The 19,475-nt window shown below is 35.6% G+C and overlaps 1 non-coding gene across 1 annotated transcript; it reads left to right on the top strand.

Annotated features, from left to right (window-relative positions):
• Positions 1-17,340: 17,340 nt before the first annotated feature.
• Positions 17,341-17,447, top strand: LOC128291035 (small nucleolar RNA R71). Its single transcript, XR_008280812.1, has one exon. It is a non-coding gene; the product is annotated as a small nucleolar RNA R71 (small nucleolar RNA).
• Positions 17,448-19,475: the final 2,028 nt, after the last annotated feature.

The following is a 19,475-nucleotide window of genomic DNA, read 5'->3' as shown; positions in this document are numbered from 1 at the left end:
CCGTTATGAGCCTCATGCAAAACATCCTGAATCAACTCAGCATTCTTCGGGACACAAATCCTTCCACGGAACCTCAGACAACCATTAGGACCTCTCTGGAAATTGATTCACTATTCGCCTCACACTGAGATTTCTTAGCTTGTAACTCCTTATCAGCTTCCTGAGCATCACAAATCTGTTGAAGAAAAGTCAGTCTACCTTTAACTCTGTTAAAATAGCACCGCCATGAGATAGGGCTAGCCGTGCGTTCATAGCCCTCAAAGCAAATAAATACTTTATGCTCAAGGCGTCGGCAACTACATTTACTTTACTAGGGTGATAATCTATCACAAGCTAATAATCTTTTAACAATTCAAGCCACCTTCATTGCCTCAAGTTCAAGCCTTTTGAGTCATTAGATATTTAAGACTTTTATGGTCTGAATAGACATGGCATTTCTCCCCAAATAGGTAATGTCGCCAAATCTTCAAAGCAAATACAATAGATGCTAATTCTAAATCATGCGTTGGATAGTTCTTCTCATGGGGCTTTAGTTGCCTCGAAACAAAAGCTACTAGCTTACCTTCTTGCATAAGGACACAACCTAGTCCATTCAAGGATGCATCACTATAAATCACAAATTCTTTCCCTGTTTTCGGTTGTACCAACACTGGTGCCTTGGTTAACAACGCTTTCAGTTTCTCAAAACTATGTTGGCACTTCTCTGTCCATTCGAACTTAACATCCTTTTACAACAACCTCATCATTGGGGTGGCTATCATCGAAAATCCTTTCACAAACTGTCTATAATAATTGGCTAAACCCAGAAAGCTCCTAACTTCAGTTACATTCCTTGGTGGTTTCCATTCGACAATTGTAGATATCTTACTGGGATCAACTCGTATACCATCTCCTGAAACAATGTGGCCTAAAAATCCAACCTCTCGAAGCCAAAACTCACTTTTACTAACTTGGCATATAATCGTTTATCCCTCAGAGTCTGCAAAACAGTTCTCAAGTGTTCGGCATTCTCTACCTGATCTCTAGAATAAATCAGAATATCATTGATAAAAACCACAACAAACTTATCTAATTATGGCCGAAAAATCTGGTTCATTAAATCCATAAACACGGCAGGAACATTCGTTAGTCCAAATGGCATAACAAGAAACTCACAGTGGCCATACCTCATTCTAAAGGCAGTCTTAGGCACATCAGATTCTTTCACTCGTAACTGGTAGTATCCGTACCTCAAGTTTATCTTAGAGAACTACGTCGCTCCCTTCAGCTGATCAAACAAGTCATCAATCCTAGGAAGAGGATACTTATTTTTTATTGTCACCTTATTAAGTTGCCGATAATCAATGCATAATCTCATAGAGCCGTCCTTCTTTTTCACGAACAGTACGGGAACACCCCACAGTGAATAACTTGGTCTTGCAAAACCCTTGTTGGTCAGCTCTTGCAACTGTGATTTCAATTCTTTCAGTTCAGTCGGGCCCATCCTATATGGGGCAATAGTAAAGGTTGTCGTCCCTAGCATTAGCTCAATACTGAATTCAACTTCTCTAACTAGAGGTAAACCCTGCAATTCCTCTGGAAATACGTCTGTATACTCGCATACAACCGGCACTGATTCGATTTTCAATTTGAATTCCTTCGTATTCAATATATATGCCAAATAAGCTTCATACCCCTTTCTCAAGTATATCTGAGCAATCATTGCAGAAATCATCATTGGCGACTTCTCTACGTCATCTAACTCAACCCGAAGAATTTCACCGTTTTCACATTTCAATTCCATAACTTTTTGTCTAAAATTCACTATAGCCTCATGAAGTGCTAACCAATCCATACCCAGTATGACATCAAATTCGTCAAACGACAACAACATCAAGTCAGCCGGAAAATAATGATCTTTAACCATCAATGAACATTTCTTAAATACTTTATCAACTATCACATGCTTTCCTAACGGGTTAGACACCTTAATTACAAATTCTGTAGACTCGACAGGTATATTCATACTAGATGCCAATTTCATACACACATATGAATGAGTGGAGCCAGGGTCTATCAAAGCAATAACATTAGTATCATCGAGAGAAAATTTATCGGTGATCACATCAAGAGAAGTTGTGTCTTCGCGTGCACGTATAGCATAGGCTCTAGCTGGAGCCCTAGCTTCGGACCTTACTACTGTGTCTTGCATCACATTCTTACTACCGGATTCATTTCCGGCATTTCTCGAGGGTCTTTCCCTAGAAGTTGCGCTGCTTAGTCTTGGACTCTGAAATCTTCCTTTTTCCATCATCTTGGGACAGTCCTTAATAAAGTGGTCTAAAGAACCACATTTAAAACATGATCCTTCATTCACCCTACAGTTTCCAGAAAGACATCTACCACATTGCAGACATTCAGCCTTGGAAAGTTTAACATTACCCACGCTTGCAAAAGACGTAGCCTGAGATCTAAAACCCAAATTTTACTTTTTACGATTCCCGTATGAATGTCCAGCTGACACATGTGAACAAGAATACAACTCTCTGGATTTCTTAGACTGAGATGGAAACGACTTACTTATGTACCTCTTTCTTGTATCTCTTACATTAGACTCGGCCTCCTTCCTTTCTTTAACCAAGTCTTCGGCTTTACAAGCCCGTTCAACAAGTACCACAAATCTTTCAACTCAAGAATACCTACTAATGTCTTAATATCCTCATTGAGTCCATCTTCAAATCATCTACACATCTTAGCCTCGGAGGGTACGTAGTCCCGAGCATATTTGCTGAGTTTGACGAATTCTCTCTCATATTCACTAACTGTCATACGACCCTGTTTCAATTCTAGGAATTCCTTACGCTTCTTTTCGATGAATCTTTCACTAATGTATTTCTTTCGAAATTTATCTTGAAAGAATTCCCAAGTAACCCTCTCTGGTGGTACTACAGATATCAATGTTCTCCACCAGTGATACGCTGCATATCTCAATAGGGATATGGCACATTTCAAGCACTCCTCGGGTGTACATGATAATTCTTTGAATACCCGTATCGAGTTCTCTAACCAGAACTTAGCTCTTTTAGGGTCATCATTGGCATTTCCTTAAATTCTTCGGCACCTTGTTTCTGAATTTTATCAATAGCTGTTCTAGCAAATCTCATGAAATCAATGTGTTGAGGCACACAGGTGCAGGTTGAGGATTTGGGGGAGGTGGGGGAGGTTGAGCATTTGGGTTTGTCTGAACGAACTCCGTATACCATGCATTCATCATGTGGAGAAAGGCCTCTCTACCTCCTTCTCCTCTATTGATAGTTTTGGGTCTACTTTCAGCTGGAGCAGGTGCGTTGCTTTCTACGTCATCCGCCACTACTCTACCAAGATATATTTGCAATATGAAAGCACATTTTAATATTGTCTGGAGTCGTCGCACTATCATTACTTATATATATATGTATGGTTGTATAGCTAGACTCAAATACAGTAGGTTAGTCTGAGAATTAACTAAATCATAACTCTAATACCACTAAATGTAGCACCCCTTACCTGTACCTGAGACTAGGACAAGGTACCTGGGACAAGGTACGAGGCATTACCATACATAAATAGGGCATTTCTGAAAAATACAGGTCATAAAATTTCATTCCAAATTAAAACCGATCAAACAAGATCATATTATCCTTCTTATGGACCTACGGGGTCCAAAATGTACATTAAAAGCAATCTAGAACTAAACCAAGAACTTAAGAAGATTCTAAGAAAAATTTCTAGATTTAAGCCTCACACGCCCGTGTAGAGGTAATGCACACGCCTGTGTGCTTTGGGACATGCCCGTGTCCCATACACGTATCGAATTATTAAAAATTTATTTTTCATTTTGAACCTATAGGGTATTACAGACAGCCAAGCACATGCCTGTGTCCCTGGCCTGTGTCCCTCACACGGCCTAAACACGCCTGTGTCATCTCTGGTGTCCGGCCAAGGCACACGCTCGTGCGCTAGGCCATGTCCTCCACACAATTGAGACACACGGCCATGTCTCTGCCCGTGTGTTTACAACCATGCATACTGACTTAGAAATTTTAGGTACAGGGACACACGGCCACAGGGCAGACCGTATGTCACACACAGTCTAGACACACGCCCGTGTGTCTACCTATGTGGACCTTTTAAAGGCTATTTTCCTAGACAATAGTCGCCCATAATCACTCATACATTCAAACATATTTTATAACATGCAACATGACATATTCAAGCACTCAAATATTCCACACCATGGCACTCTCACATCTTCATAAAGTCATCTTATTGCACATTCATTTGTTACACTATTTAAAGGCATTCCACACCAATTTCATGCATTATTAAACATATTATCATGACTTCAAAAGGTGCATTCATACTTATAATCATTTTAAGCCATTAGGTCATCCTTTATCTTTTAGCACTCAATTCATACATTACCATAGATTCATCGATCAACAACATATCACATCATTATCCTGCACTCACCAAGCAATAACATATCCTCACGTCAAAACACTAGCACATGTATGCATGGGTAATTAGATTACAACCCACATGATCAAATATGAGCTATATCACATGGCAATTACAAAATGAATCATCATTATAATAGGCCTTCACTATTTGGCCAAATAGCATGACACATATAACAAAATGACCAAGTTTCCTATACATTCCATACACAAAATATTCACTATACCCAATAGTCTTTTGATAGTGTGATCAAATACTCCGACAGCTTCCAATCCCCGAGCTAGCTTTGTGGAACTACAAAGGATGGAAAGAGAGGGGAGTAAGGATTAAAGCTTAGTAAGTCTGCTTACAAATAATATGAAATGGTAGTAAGGAATCAACATGCAGAAACATAGCAATATGTACATAAAGATTATTCATCATTCAAACCTTCTTGCTTACTCATCATACAGACATATATATATACGTGCTCATTGTAAATCGATCTTTATTAAGGCATTACTCATAAGTTTATCTTACATACCTATACTCATCGTAAAGTATCCATAACCATACCTCTTTCATATGTCCTCCCCGGGACTCTCATTACATTCATTACATTACCCGTTGAACTCTAGAAATACTATTGGATACGCGGAAGCCTTGCGCATAAGTGCCACTTATACAACGTAGCCAAAGCTACCACATAACATGTAACATATCCATAATGAACTCGGACCACTCAACGAGCTCGAATGTTACATGAATCACATCCATTATGAACTCAGACCTCTCAATGAGCTCGAATGCCACATATCTCACGAACCCAGACCACTTAACGTGTTCAGATATCTTAGTTCCTAGTGACATGTCAGTTGTATCCTAAACTATTCCTAAGGTTCAAACTAGGTTTTTCTTATTGCACATAGCATCTCCATCGTCCCTTCTCGTAATGTCGTGGATAACGGCCGTAATAACATTCATGCTTTCATAACAATCAGCAAGCATATAACTCATAACTACAATAAAACATTTATTACAATATAATAAAGTATTAAAAAATACTACAAGACCACATTATTTGCATATGTACTTACGTCGGGACAAAATGATGATAATCAAACTTAATCGTCGTGTATTTTATTCTTTCCTCGATCAAGTCCCGATTCACGTTTTTCTTGATCTATTATGCCAAATTTAACTTATTTATTATTCACATTGTTCAAATGGGTTCATAATTAATACTTTTACAAATTTACATTTTGACCCCTAAACTTTTACATATTTACAATTTAGTCCCTAGTCTCGTAAAATAAAATGCATGCATTTTCTTGGTTACCCAAGCTAGCCGAACCTTAACTATGCTCATATCAGCCTATATTTTATTTTATTCACATTATTACTATTCTCTTTTACACTTTTACAAACAAGTCCCTTGTTTAGGTGTTTTCACTAAAAATCACCCAGTAAAATATGTTTATCATGCCTCAAACATTCATACTTCTCCATTAATCATCAAAATACATGCATGTCACACATGGGTCAAATTTTATACATGAATCCTATCTTAAAATATATAGCTAGAAATGGGCAGATCATGCTTCAAAGACTTTAAAAATGCTTCAAGTCCCTATTTATTCTTTTAATTAACAAATGACCAAAATACCCCTAGGGTTTCTCTTGTACATTTTTCCTCTGCATGTTCATTTTTGTCCAAAATTATAGAAATTGGTCAAATTGATAACCCTCTAATTCAATATGTAATGCAATTTCATGCTTAAAGCTTCTAGAATGCAAGTTTTGTAATTTATTCAATTTGGTCTCTAAAATGCAATTAGACATTTTATGCATAGAATTTCTTCACGAAACTTTCACACAAGCATGCATTCATAACATAAACCTCATAAGAATCATAAAATGATTATTTCTATCTTAGGATTTGTGGTCTCGAAACTACTGTTCTGACTAGGCCCTAATTCGGGATGTTACATGGTCGTGTAAGCCACATGGCCTACTCACACGAGTGTGTGACCTCTGTATATAAGGAAAAAAATTTTGAATTTTGCGAAAAATTGTCTGAGATTCTAATTTAGTCCTTGTTTCTAATGTTCAAATTGGGCCTTGAAGGTCTATTAAAGGGACAATATGAATAGTTTCATATATGAATAGTAAATGGCATAAATTATCTGTAACGGTTCTATAAACTCCAGTAATGCTCTGTAACCCTATTCCAGCGATGGATACGGGTAAGGGGTGTTACATTAGTGATCCATCAATTCATGTTTAGGGGTACCCATTAGGGCACATAATCATGAAGCACACGCTCGAGCCACATATCAGGATGCTCAGATGAGCCGTATAATAGGAAGCATGTCCGGGCTAAACAGGAAACTCATAAGAGTTTAGAACAAAAAGCTCATTGAGCTTAACAGGTAACTCCGAAAAGTTAATATCAAAGAGCACTGGATAGCAATTTAACAGAGAGTTCAATCGAGCCATGTCAAGAAGCTCATAAGAGCCTATATTAGGATGCTTACAAAGAGCTGCGTTTGTGTTCGCAATTTATGTTGGATCACAACTAATCGAATCATGTAACAAGACGCTCACAAAGAGCTGCAGTAGTGCACAACACATGCAGAATCACTACCGATCAAAATGCTCGCAGGAACTATATAACAAGACACTCGAGAGGGCTTTTATCAGGATGCTTGTCTCAGCTATAATGTCCGCAACATATGCAGGACTATAATCAGTACGGGAAAATACTGAAGCCATCGCATTTCATTATTCAAATTCAACTTATTATTTTTCAAATAGTATCAAGCATGTGATTATTTTCATACGTTAATCATTTATACAATTCAAAAAATACAACATTCAACTCAAACATAATAATGTACTTAATTAACTTACACGAACTTACCTCAACACTTGTTCATATATAAAAGTCTACTAATTCGACACCTTTTCTTTTCCTCGATCTAATTCTTTATTTGATCTTTCCAGACCTATATAAATGAATTTAACATCGATTTAATCCATTTTGATACTCACTTACATTCAATTCACATTCTAGGAAAAATTACCATTTTGCCCCTACACTTTTCATAAATGACAATTTTGTCCCTAGCCTCGGAAAATGAAATTCATGCAATTAAATCCTTGTTCCAAGCCTAACCGAAATTTTCATTTAACATTTATAGCACATGTATTTCACAAAAATTTAGAATTTTTCCATAACTTTTACATCTTTACAATTTAGTCCCTAAATCATAATTTCATCAAAATTCATTTTACAAAAGTTGTTTTCATTTTCTACCATAAATTTCAAATTTTCAGCATATTCATCCATGGAAAAACTTCTATTCTTTGATATCTTTTTCAAATTAATTCCCAAAATAAATAAACTAAGCTATTTTAATCTCAAAAATATTAAAATTACTAAAAATGGGACAAGAAAACATACCTAATTAATCTTGATTAGTTTCCTTTCTCTCTCTAGGGTTTCCATTAAGGAAGAAGATGATATAAAATGATGTTATTTGATATTTATTTATTTATCATCTTTTAATTTTTCAACTTTCCAATTTTATCCTTTTCTTTTTCTAATTTTCCGTGGATGAATCACTAAAAATATCTACTAACATTTATTTAATTGTCTAATTACCATATAATGACCTCTTATTTTGAATTCCACAGCTATTTGATCCTTTTAGCTACTAGAACTCAACTTTTGCATTTTATACAATTTGGTCCTTTTCCTAATTAAACACATAATCGGTAAAATTTTCTTATCGAAATTTTCATACATCCTTCTTATCATAACGCAGACCATGCAATGACATTAAAATAATTTTTTTTAACTCTAATTTGTGGTCCCGAAGCCACTATTCCGATTTCACTGAAAATAGACTGGTACATAAAAACATCAAAATCTGCTGATATAGCTGTTAGATAGTGTGATAGGTCTCTAACAATCTTCTAACCTGAACAAGCTTTCGATTAACTATAAAACATAGAAAAAGAACTCAAAGTAAGCATATAATTCTTAATAAGTTTGTAATTCATAAACAATGCTTACATTTACAATGCATAAGCTTAAAATAAATATGGATCAATCCAACACAAGCTTGGCACAAGCCTAAGCATCACCATTAACCCAAATTAGTTTAATCACATAACTTCAAAATCAACACATGATAAGATAAATTTCCTAAGCATAAATCATATGAACTCATACTATCCATAATTATGAATACAAATATTTTCTTCCTTTCCATAATAACAAGTAAATTGTATCGAAATCCTTTACCGAAGCTCGCATGAAGTGTGCTAACGATGGTCGTAACCATCCCTTTTCATTTTCAATGGTCGTCATCGTCCCTTTTCATAGTCGATAGTAAAACTATCCATTTTCATAATCGATGGTCAAAACATCCCTTTTCATTGATCGATGATCATCGATATGCCTTTGGATTTTTCTGCCAAAACATAATATGATAATATAACATGATAGCATTAAAACATAAATTTAAAATGCTATTGAAACATACGAACTTACCTCAACGATAAATCATAGATACGGAATCGATTAGTCCAAAACTTTATCTTTGCCCCGATCTAAAGTTGTAAGAGGTCTATCTTAATCTAAATGAATAAATTCAATTCATTTAGCAATCATTCTATTCAATTCAATCCAAATTCATAGTTTTACAAAATTATTCTCTTGCCTCTTTTGTTTTAATTTCTTACAATTTAGTCCTTAAGCTCATAAAATGAAATTCTTGCAAATTCATCCTTACCCAAGTCTAGCCAAATTTCATGTAGGCTCATACATTTCATTGTTTCACAATTTCCACCACATATTTTACAAAATTTACAAATAAATCCCTAATTGACATTTTCAACCAAAATCACTTTACTAAAGTTGTTTATTTAACAAAAAATATTCATTTTCTACCATCAAGCTTCACAAACAACATGAATTCATTCATGGCAAAACTTTAATCTTTTAACAGTTTTACAAATTAGACCCTGCGCTAGCTAGATTAAGCTACAACGACTCTAAAAACATAGAAATCATTAAAAACCGGATAAAAAATCATACCATGCAAGCTATGAGATGTAGTCGAACCTTTAAGCTTCTTCAATGGTGTTTTTTCACCCTAATTTTCTGTGGAAGAGAAACAAGACAAAGATGATAGCTTTTGTTTATATTTATTTTACTTAACTTATTTGATGAATTACAAATTTAGCCTTTGTTTTTAACTTAAAATTCACCTATTTAATGTCCACCTTTGTCCACTCAAATAAAAAATGGTCTAATTACCATTCAAGTACTCATGCATTTAAGTTCTTTAGTTATTTAGTGCCTTTAGCTTATAGAACTCTAATTTTGCACCCTTTGCAATTTAGTCCTTTTTATCGAATTAAGCATGTAAACGGTAAAATTTCTTAACGAAATTTTTATAGGATAATACTAACATGCTGTAGACATTAAAATAATAATAAAATAAATATTCTCACATCAGATTTATGGTCCCAAAACCATTGTTCTAATTTCACTGAAAGCGGTTACATCTCATTAGGCTTCAGTAAGCAATGATTGGTAGCAACACCCCAGTCCAAGTTTATTATATTGATTGCCCAAAATGCTTTGTGTTCTAGCTCTACTTGAAAATGACATGGTTTACTATAAACAAGCTTGAAAGGTGACATTCCCAATGGTATCTTGAAAGTTGTACAATAAGCCTACAAAGCTTCACCCAACCTCGCTGACACAATCCTTGCGGTTGGGATTGACAGCTTTCTCCAGAATTTACTTGATTTCTTTATTGAAAATTTTAGCTTGTCCATTTGTCTGTGGGTTGTATGTCATGGCAATTTTATGTTTAACCTCATATATGTTCAGAGCGTTGGCAACTAATCTGTAGTCAAAATGTAAACCTTCATCACTAATTAAGACATGAGGGGTACAAAACCTGGTAAAAATATTTGTATACAGGAATCTCAGAACTAATTTGGCATCATTTGTAGGTAAATACACAGCTTCAACCCATTTTGAGACATAATCCACAATGATAAAAATGTAAATTTTTCCCCATGATGGTGGAAATGGACCCATGAAATCAATTCCCCACACATCAAATAATTCCACCTCTAAAATATTTTGCAATGGCATTTCGTGTCTCCTTGATAAGTTACCAGTTCTTTGACAGGGATCACATCTTTGACAGGACTCATGAGCATCTTTAAACATGGTGGGCCACAGATTGGAAAACCTTTGTAGCTGTTCGCATGCTTCCAAAATGTTAGCCATAAGGTTCAAAATGACAGTGATATAGAATACTTTGAATTTCATCTCCAAATTACTTGATCTGCATACTGCTTGAATAGAAATGGCTCATCCCATTAATATTGCTTGACATCATGAAAGAATTTACTTTGTCCTTGATGATTGAGCGTAGGTGGGAGCAACTCACTGACTAAAAAGTTCATAATATCAGCAAACCATAGCAATGCCATAGCCAACAATAACTTCTCATCAAGGAATTCGACTTTAATCATTTAACTATCACCATAATTATTCCCTACTTCCAATCGTGACAAGTGATCAGCTACTTGATTTCCAGTGTCTTTCCTATATTTGGTTTCCAAATCAAATTTTTACAGTAACAATATCCATCTAATGAGTCTGGGTTTGGCCTCTTTTTTCGTCGCCACGTATTTGATGGTAGAATAATCTATATAAACTATGAATTTGGTGCCCACTAAATAAGCTCTAAATTTTTCAAAGGCAAACACCACTGCTAACAATTCTTTCTCCTGGTGGTGTAATTGAGTTGTAAATCTGTCAGCGTGCAACTGGCATAATATATAGCATGACACATCTTGGTTTTCTTTTTCTCAGCATTGCTCCGACAGCAAAGTCACTTGCATCACACATTAGTTCGAATGGTAGAGTCCACTCTGGTGCAGTGACTATAGGTGCTGTAATTAATCACTTATTTAACTTTTCGAATGCTTTTGAGCATAACTTGTTAAAATGAAATGGTATGTTTTTCTCCAATAATTGATATAGCGGTTTGGATATCTTAGAAAATTCTTTGATGAAGCGATAGTAAAATCCAACATGACCTAGGAAGCTTCTGATTCCTTTCACAAAAGTAAGTGGTGGCAACTTTTCAATGACTTCTATTTTTGCTTTGTCGACGATAATTCCTTGCTATGAAATCTTGTGGCCCAAAATAATGCCTTTATAAACCATTAAGTGGCATTTTCCCCAATTCAGTACCAAATTTGTTTCTTAACATCGACAAAGTACTAACTCTAAATTTGTTAACCAATCTTCAAAAGTGTTGTCAAACACTGAGAAATCATCCATGAATACTTCAAGTAACTTCCCCACCATGTTGAAAAATATTGCCATCATGCAATGCTGGAAGGTTGTCGAGGCATTACATAGCCCAAATGGCATTCTTCTAAAAGCAAATGTTCCATAAGGACAAGCTAATATAGTCTTTTCTTCATTAGTAGGAGATATAGCAATTGGGTTGTACCCTAAGTAGCCATCTAAAAAATAGTAAAAGGCTTTCTCTGCTAGTCTATTCAGCATCTGATCTACAAAAGGCGGAGGGAAATGGTCCTTCTTCGTTGCTTTGTTGAGTTTTCGATAATCTATACAAACTCTCCAACTTGTGACAGTATGTGTGGGAATGAGTTCATTATTATCATTACTGACTACTGTGACTCATCCTTTCATGGGTACAACTTGAATAGGGCTCACCCAAGAACTATCAGAAATCAGATATATAATTCCAGCATTCAACTATTTGATAATATCCTTCTTAACTATTTCCTTCATGATAGGATTCAGTCTCATTTACTATTGAATAGATTTTCTATGGAAATTTTTAAGTATTATTTTGTGCATGCAAATTGCTGGGCTAATTCCTTTGATATTTGCAATTGACCATCTTAAAGCTTTCTTGGATTTTTTTTAAGACCTTTAGTAATTACATCTCCTGGACTGGTGTAAGCTTAGCGGAGGTAACTTTAGGCAGTGTATCATTATCTCCCAAGTAAGCGTACTTCAGATGAACTGGTAATGGCTTCAATTCCAGTACAGATAGATCTTCTATTGGCGAGCGAGGAGGGTTGAAAGATCGATCTGATAAGTCTAATGATTCAAAGCTCCTTCTAAATCCATTTCCAGATTGTTGAATTTGCATCAGTTCTCTAAATTCTTTAGTAAATTCTGCTTCAGTTAGTTCAACAGAGCTTGCATTAGAATTGTGGAGCATATGTCCTGCATTCCTGACTTACAATGTTAACAAATTCAACAACATAGCATTTTTCGCCTGGGTCTACACACTTTAAAGCACCAAACACATTAAATGTCAACTATTGATCATTAATTCTCATGGTCAGCTCACCTTTCTGTACATCAATCAATGTTCTACCAGTTGCTAAGATAGGTCATCCATGTATTATAGGTACCTCTTTATCTTCTTCACATTCCAGAATAATAAAATCAGCTGGAAAGATGAACTTGTCAACTTTTACAAGTACGTCTTCAATTTTACCTTCTAGATAGACATATGCTCTATCAGCTAGATGTAGTATGATTGTAGTAGGTCTTGCCTTTCCTATTCCAGTTTTCTTGAAAACAAACATAGGCATTAGATTCATACTTGTACCTAAATCGCATAATGCTTTACCTACATAATGGTTTCCAATTAAGAAAGGTTAGTGAAACTCCCTAGATATTTTAATTTTGGTGGCAGTTTGTTCTTTAGCATTGTTGTGCACCTTTCAGAAGTGCAACGATTTCAAACTCCCCTAACCTTCTCTTATTGGATAGGATATCTTTCATGAATTTCACATAGTTAAGCATTTGTTGTAATGCTTCCACCAAAGGTATGTTGATGTGTAATTGCTTTAAGACATCCATAAATTTCTTAAATTGAGCATGTAACACCCCAAACCCGGCCTAGACGTTACGACCGAATATGGCGTGTCACATTGAAGCATTATTAGAGAAGTCATGTTTTATCTAAAATCTTTCTTAGTGTTTCAAGAATATGTTCGTTTTGAATTAAAGTGAATGGGAGCTGCGCACCAGGTAGGGTTCAAGAAAAGAGGAGGTGAGTCAATTAGGCTGCTTAAGTACCTAGCTCTTCCATGATCCAATCCTAGACATGCACACATCTGTTGCGACACTTTAAGCTTATTACTTGTCCACGAACAACAAATTAAGTTTAAATCTATTTAAAATATTTATTTCCTTTGAAAACATTTACGTTGCGGAAGCTTTGCTCGGTTATCGTGATATTTTGAAAATAAGTAACTTTTATAAAATGCACCTTAGAGCTAACCAATTTAAAAACCCAAAATAAAAATAATAGAGCGGCCTTATTACAACTTTAACCAAAATAGAAATAATAAAAAATAAATGCGAAATTTAAAAGGAAGCTAATTGAAACTTATTTAAAAACCAAAAATTTAATCTTCGTGGCCACTTTAAATCCCGCCCAGCTCCAAGTCCACCAACTCGGGCTCACGTGCAAGGATGGAAGAGAAAGGGGGTGAGTTTGGAAAACTCAGTGTGTATGGAAAACCCATCCAAAGCCCAAGTCAGCTCAAGCCCATTGGGCCTAAGCCCAATTCAGATAATAGTGGGTACTGGGCCGAAGCCCTTTTCAGAATACAGTAAACTGGGCCTTAGCCTATTTTCAGATAACAGTATGGCCCATAGGCCTATTCCATTCCAGAACAGACATATTCTTGTATGCAAGCCCAACCCAGCCTATAACCAACCGCTACACTCCACCCGTACCAGCCCTACACTCCATGTGGGGAATAGCTCAACCCACCTAGCCCTACACTCCACAGTTGCGGCATAGCTGCTCAGATATCATTAAGTTGAGGCAAAGCCTCCAGTACGTGGTCAAGCCACTTTCAGTACTTCCTCCATCAATAACCCAGTCCCATGCATCAGATAATAATAAACACATGGCATGCAGTAAATAGTAACAGTCAAACATGCATTCAGGTCAACCTTAACCCTAGGGGTATATTAGTAATTTTGCTCCTAGGGGTAAATTTGTAAATTTTCCACCTATAAAGGTATTTCAGTAATTTTATCAGTTTTAAGGTTTCTCACGAATGTTACTGTCCCTACTAGCCCATTTGTCATCGCAGTAATTTATTTATCTCAATTTCACAATTTTAGCCATTGGGCCCTAAAACCCCTAATGGGGCCTATAGTGTCCATTAGCCATTTAAGCCCATTTAACACAAGTTTTATGACCAGTTTACCAGTTTAAACAGTTTCAATTCTACAGTCTAATAGAACATACTTATTGCCTTTTTTTATATTATATTTTTTATTTGTTAACCCGTATGAGCCTATAAGCCCATTTGGCCCAGTTTTAGCCTATCGAGGCCCAATTATCGAAGTGCACGAAATTTCACACACGACTAACTTACCACTTTGCGATTTCAGATCTAATGAATTCTAAACATCTTGTGAGCACTCGCACACTCACAAGCCCACGAAATGCCGGAATTTCGGCATTTCGGCTTTTGCCGAATTGAGTTATGAGAGGGTGTTCGATACACACCTATTTCGCGATGACTACTTTTGAGATCCCTTACAATGTCCTACAATTGATTACCACAATTCTTAGATTGCAAACAACAACAACCAATCCCAATATTCAGCAACCCATATTCGAGCCATGCCCCTAAAGCCTTTAGAATCTTACCTTTTTGCCGAAAACCGATGACTAGATCTAAGTCTAGTTGTTCCAAAGATCCAAGCCTTCGATCAAACCTCTAGAAGACACTAATCACCAAAAGAAATTGTCAGTTAAAGACCCTTAAAGCCCTATGCCCAAATCGACAGCCTCCCTAGATTTTAGGGACTTTAGCTTTTCTAAATTGTAAAATAAGACTAGATTTGAGGTGATGAGCACTTACCACTTATTCCTCTTTGATTTATACGCAGATTTGATGCAGATCTATCCTCTAAATGATAGTAGAACTCGAATTCAGGAGATTCGAGTTTCGGCTATAAGTCCCTAAGTCTATGGTATTTCGGCTTTTTAAGTGATGAAGAAGATGATGATTTGAGGCTATAAATTTGAAGTAATGTTGCCGATAGATACTAAGGGTTTAGAAAAGATGAAAGTTGATAAAAAAAAACAAAAATAACTAAAGGATTTTGGCTTGGAGTAATCGTCACAAGAAGTGAGTTTTCGGGATTTCGGCTTTTATGGCAATCATCTATGGAGGTTTTGTGGAGGATGGGATCGATAGAGGAGGTAAGTAAGGTGATCAGAAGGTTTCAGCTAAAAGAAAAAGAAAAAAGGAAGAAGGAAAATGGAGGAAAAAGAGAGGAAGAAGAACTCGGCACCAAGGAGAAGGAATTTGCGTTTTCGGCTTTTGTGAGAACTTAAAAAGGATGAATGACAGTGAAAGCTTTCAGGTGGCTAACCCTAATTCTCCAAGACAGAAAAAGAAAAGAACCTAACCCTAATATCAACTAAAACAATCGGCCCAACCTCCCTAAGGCCCTTGCTGAAATTCACTTAAGTGACCACATGCCCGGCACATGCCTAAAATTAAAAAGTAACAATATGCCTAGCTTGCAAATTGAACCCTGGACCTTTAATTCCTTCCCAGCCGCCATATACCCTTAGTAATTTATTTAATTACTACACTAAATATAAAAAATAATGATAATAAAAATAATAATAGTGATAACATCCAAATTATTCGGGCTGTCTTTTACCCGAACCCAGACTTAAGGCCCAATACTTTTAGGCCCAAAAATCGGGGCGTTATAGAGCACATTGTTTCAACTTTTGGAAATGATGGGGAAAATATGGTGATGGCCTTTCTTCCATTTCTTGAGGTTGTTTTTCCATGACATTTGTATTGGCTTTTCAAAATGAATTGGCTTCTGTATGTTTCTATTTACTCACATTCTTTTTTTTGTTCCACTATTAACATAAAAGTTGTGCTTTTAGGAACTTTTGAACTTTCCTTCTCAGTAGAGGCATCAGCCACAACTCTTGGCAGCTGAGTGTCACTCCAGAGTGTTATGGCCTTACATTGTTCCTTTTCTTGAGATCGAGAAATTTTTGTGTCACTAGACAATGCTCCTTATAGCCCGGAACTTAATACAATGGCAATTTTCCATTAGATTTTCCAATGCTCTTAAGGAAGCTACCTAGCTCTAAATGATTGCATCATTCGTATCCATATACTCTTTTAATAGAGTTTCCATAGTTGATGTTGAAGATTATGAACTTTGTTGTACATTTTGCACTGGCATTAGTTGAATGTATCTAGGTCATACACCAGCCATATTTTGTCGATTAACATTGCTAGCATTTCTCATTCCCTGATTACTCTAGTTGAAATTTGGATGTTGTTTCCACCCTTGATTATATGTGCTGGAGTAAGGATTGTTTTTGCTATGATTAAAATTCCCCAAGTAATACGCAGAGGCAGGATTAGATGGGCATTCATCAAAAACATGATTTTCTCCACAGTATATGCATGCTAATTCTACCACATTTATCTTCTGTATTGTAGAGGGTTTTTTTTAGAGTTTTAATCATATTTGTTAAATATGATACCTGAGCTGTTAGCGATGTGGTCGCATCAAGTTCCATTTTTCCAGAAACTCTTCTACCAATACCAACTCCGGTAATGGGGTATTGATAGTCATTATTTGCTATTCGTTCCAAAATTTTGTATTCTTCATTGTAGGATTTGTCAAGCAACGTCCCATTAGTAGATGTATCCACCACCATTCTCTTATGAGAATTTAATCCGTTGTAGAACATTTTTATCTATGTCCAATGCTCAAAACCATGCATTGGGCATTTTCTAATTAGTTCATTGAAATGTTCCCAAGCTTCATATAATGTTCCATCTTTAGATTGCTTGAACGATGTAATATCATTCCTAAGCTTGGCATTCCTGTTGGGAGGATTGTACCTAAGTAGAAATCTCTGACACAGTTCATACCAAAATGCCACCGTATCTGATGGTAATGCAGTCAATCATGATTTGGCACGATCTCGCTGTGAATAATGGAACAATTTTAATCCAAGGGATTCTTCGAAAACACCTTGTTGCCTGAATGAGTCACAAACTACAAGAAAAAGTCTCAAATGCAATATGGGATCTTCAGTAGGTAGACCATTAAACTACCCTGCCGTTTGCAGCATCTAAAACATTACTGGTTTTAATTCAAAGTGTTGAGCTTTAATATGAGGCCTAACAATTCCTGGATTTTGATCATCCAAAATAGGCACTACATGTTCTCTGATGGGTTTGTCTCTATCATCTATAATTTGAGGAATATCAGCATTCTTTGCATTCTAAAGTACCTGATCTCCTCTTATTGGATCATTTATAATCCTCTCCATTTCTATTAACTCTTTTCTTCTTCGCCTTAACGACCTTTAAATTTCATGATCAAAACAATATTATGTATCCTCTTAAAAACTTCTTCTCATTCACTAATACAAACCTAAAAAATCAAATAAAATACAAATTAACTACTTTAGCAAAAATAACAAGAATAATAACAAATCAACTTTTCACCAATGTTGTCGATCCCTGATGCAACGCTCGAGTTTGTGCAAGTGTACACAGTCGTTATCAAGTAATAAGTAAGTATCTAGTTATCATCTCCGCAAGGATTGTATTTGTGTTAAGTCAATTAATTTGTAAAATTATATTAATAATTTGATAAATTAAAACAATATAATTGAGAAGTGATGATTAAAATATATTAAACTAAATGCAATGATCCCTGATGTGATTTATCCTAACATGCAACTATATGAATGAAATATGTAACATCCTGAATTAGGGCCTAGTCAAAATAGTGGTCTCAGGACCACAAATCTTACATTAAAATAATTATTTTATGATCATTATGAGGTCTAGTGTAATATCCCAAATTAGGGCCTAATCAAAATAGTAGTTTCGTGACCACAAATCTGAGATAGGAATAATTATTTTGATGTTTATGATATGATTGCATGATCGTGTGAAAATTTCGTGATGAAATCCTATGCCTAAAGTGCTTAAATTGAAATTAAGGACTAAATCGAATAATTTGCAAAACTTGCATTCTAGGAGTTTTTAGTATGAAATTGTTTTGGAATATTAATGAGGAGGTCTTAAATAGAAATTTGACCAATTTCTAAGTCTATGGACAAAAATTGGACATGGATGGAATTTTTTGGAAAGTTTAGTAGTAAGGCCATTTTGGTCATTTAGTTATTAAAATGAATTAAAAACAAAATTAAAAGCCAATTTTTGTCCATCTTCTTCATTAGGCCGAAATTTCAAGGGTTCTCCATAGTTAGGGTTTGTTTCAAGCTTCCAAGCTCCATAGTAAGTGATTCCAAGCCCCGTTTTTAATGTTCTTTACGTTTTTGGAATCCCAAGAGCTTCGATTAAGCTTATGCTAGCAATAATTCAACCTAGGGTTCATATTTGGAAAAATACCCATAGGTGAAATTTGTGTATTTTGGTTTTTTATGATAGAATATGAGGTTTTAAATTATCTTAGACAACTTGTACTACTCGGTTTTAAGCGAAAACGAGTAAAAGGGCTTAATCGGTAAAAATACCAAATAGTCATAAGTACATGTTAGGCTGTGAATTTGATGTTGCCATAGAAGGGAAAAATGATCAGCATGTCATAAAACATAAGAATAAGGGATGAAGTTTAATTCTTGAGCCTAGGGGCAAAAGTGTAATTATGCAAAAGTTTAGGGGCAAAAATGTAATTTTGCCAAAGTTCGTATTAAATGCTGTTTTGATGAATGTATGTATTAAATAAGATTAATTTGCCATTATAGATCAAGAGAAACAAGATTCAAGTCGCGATCGAGGGAAAAATAAAGTTTACGAAGAATAGGCTCGATTGCTAATAAATTTGTACCGAGGTAAGTTCATGTGTAAATGTAGTAACACAATTG

This window comes from Gossypium arboreum, chromosome 3 (genome assembly GCF_025698485.1).
Source record: "Gossypium arboreum isolate Shixiya-1 chromosome 3, ASM2569848v2, whole genome shotgun sequence".
In the NCBI taxonomy this organism is placed as follows: Eukaryota; Viridiplantae; Streptophyta; class Magnoliopsida; order Malvales; family Malvaceae; genus Gossypium; species Gossypium arboreum.
The sequence above is the reverse complement of the archived record's forward strand: the minus strand, read 5'-3'. Positions and strand labels throughout refer to the sequence as shown.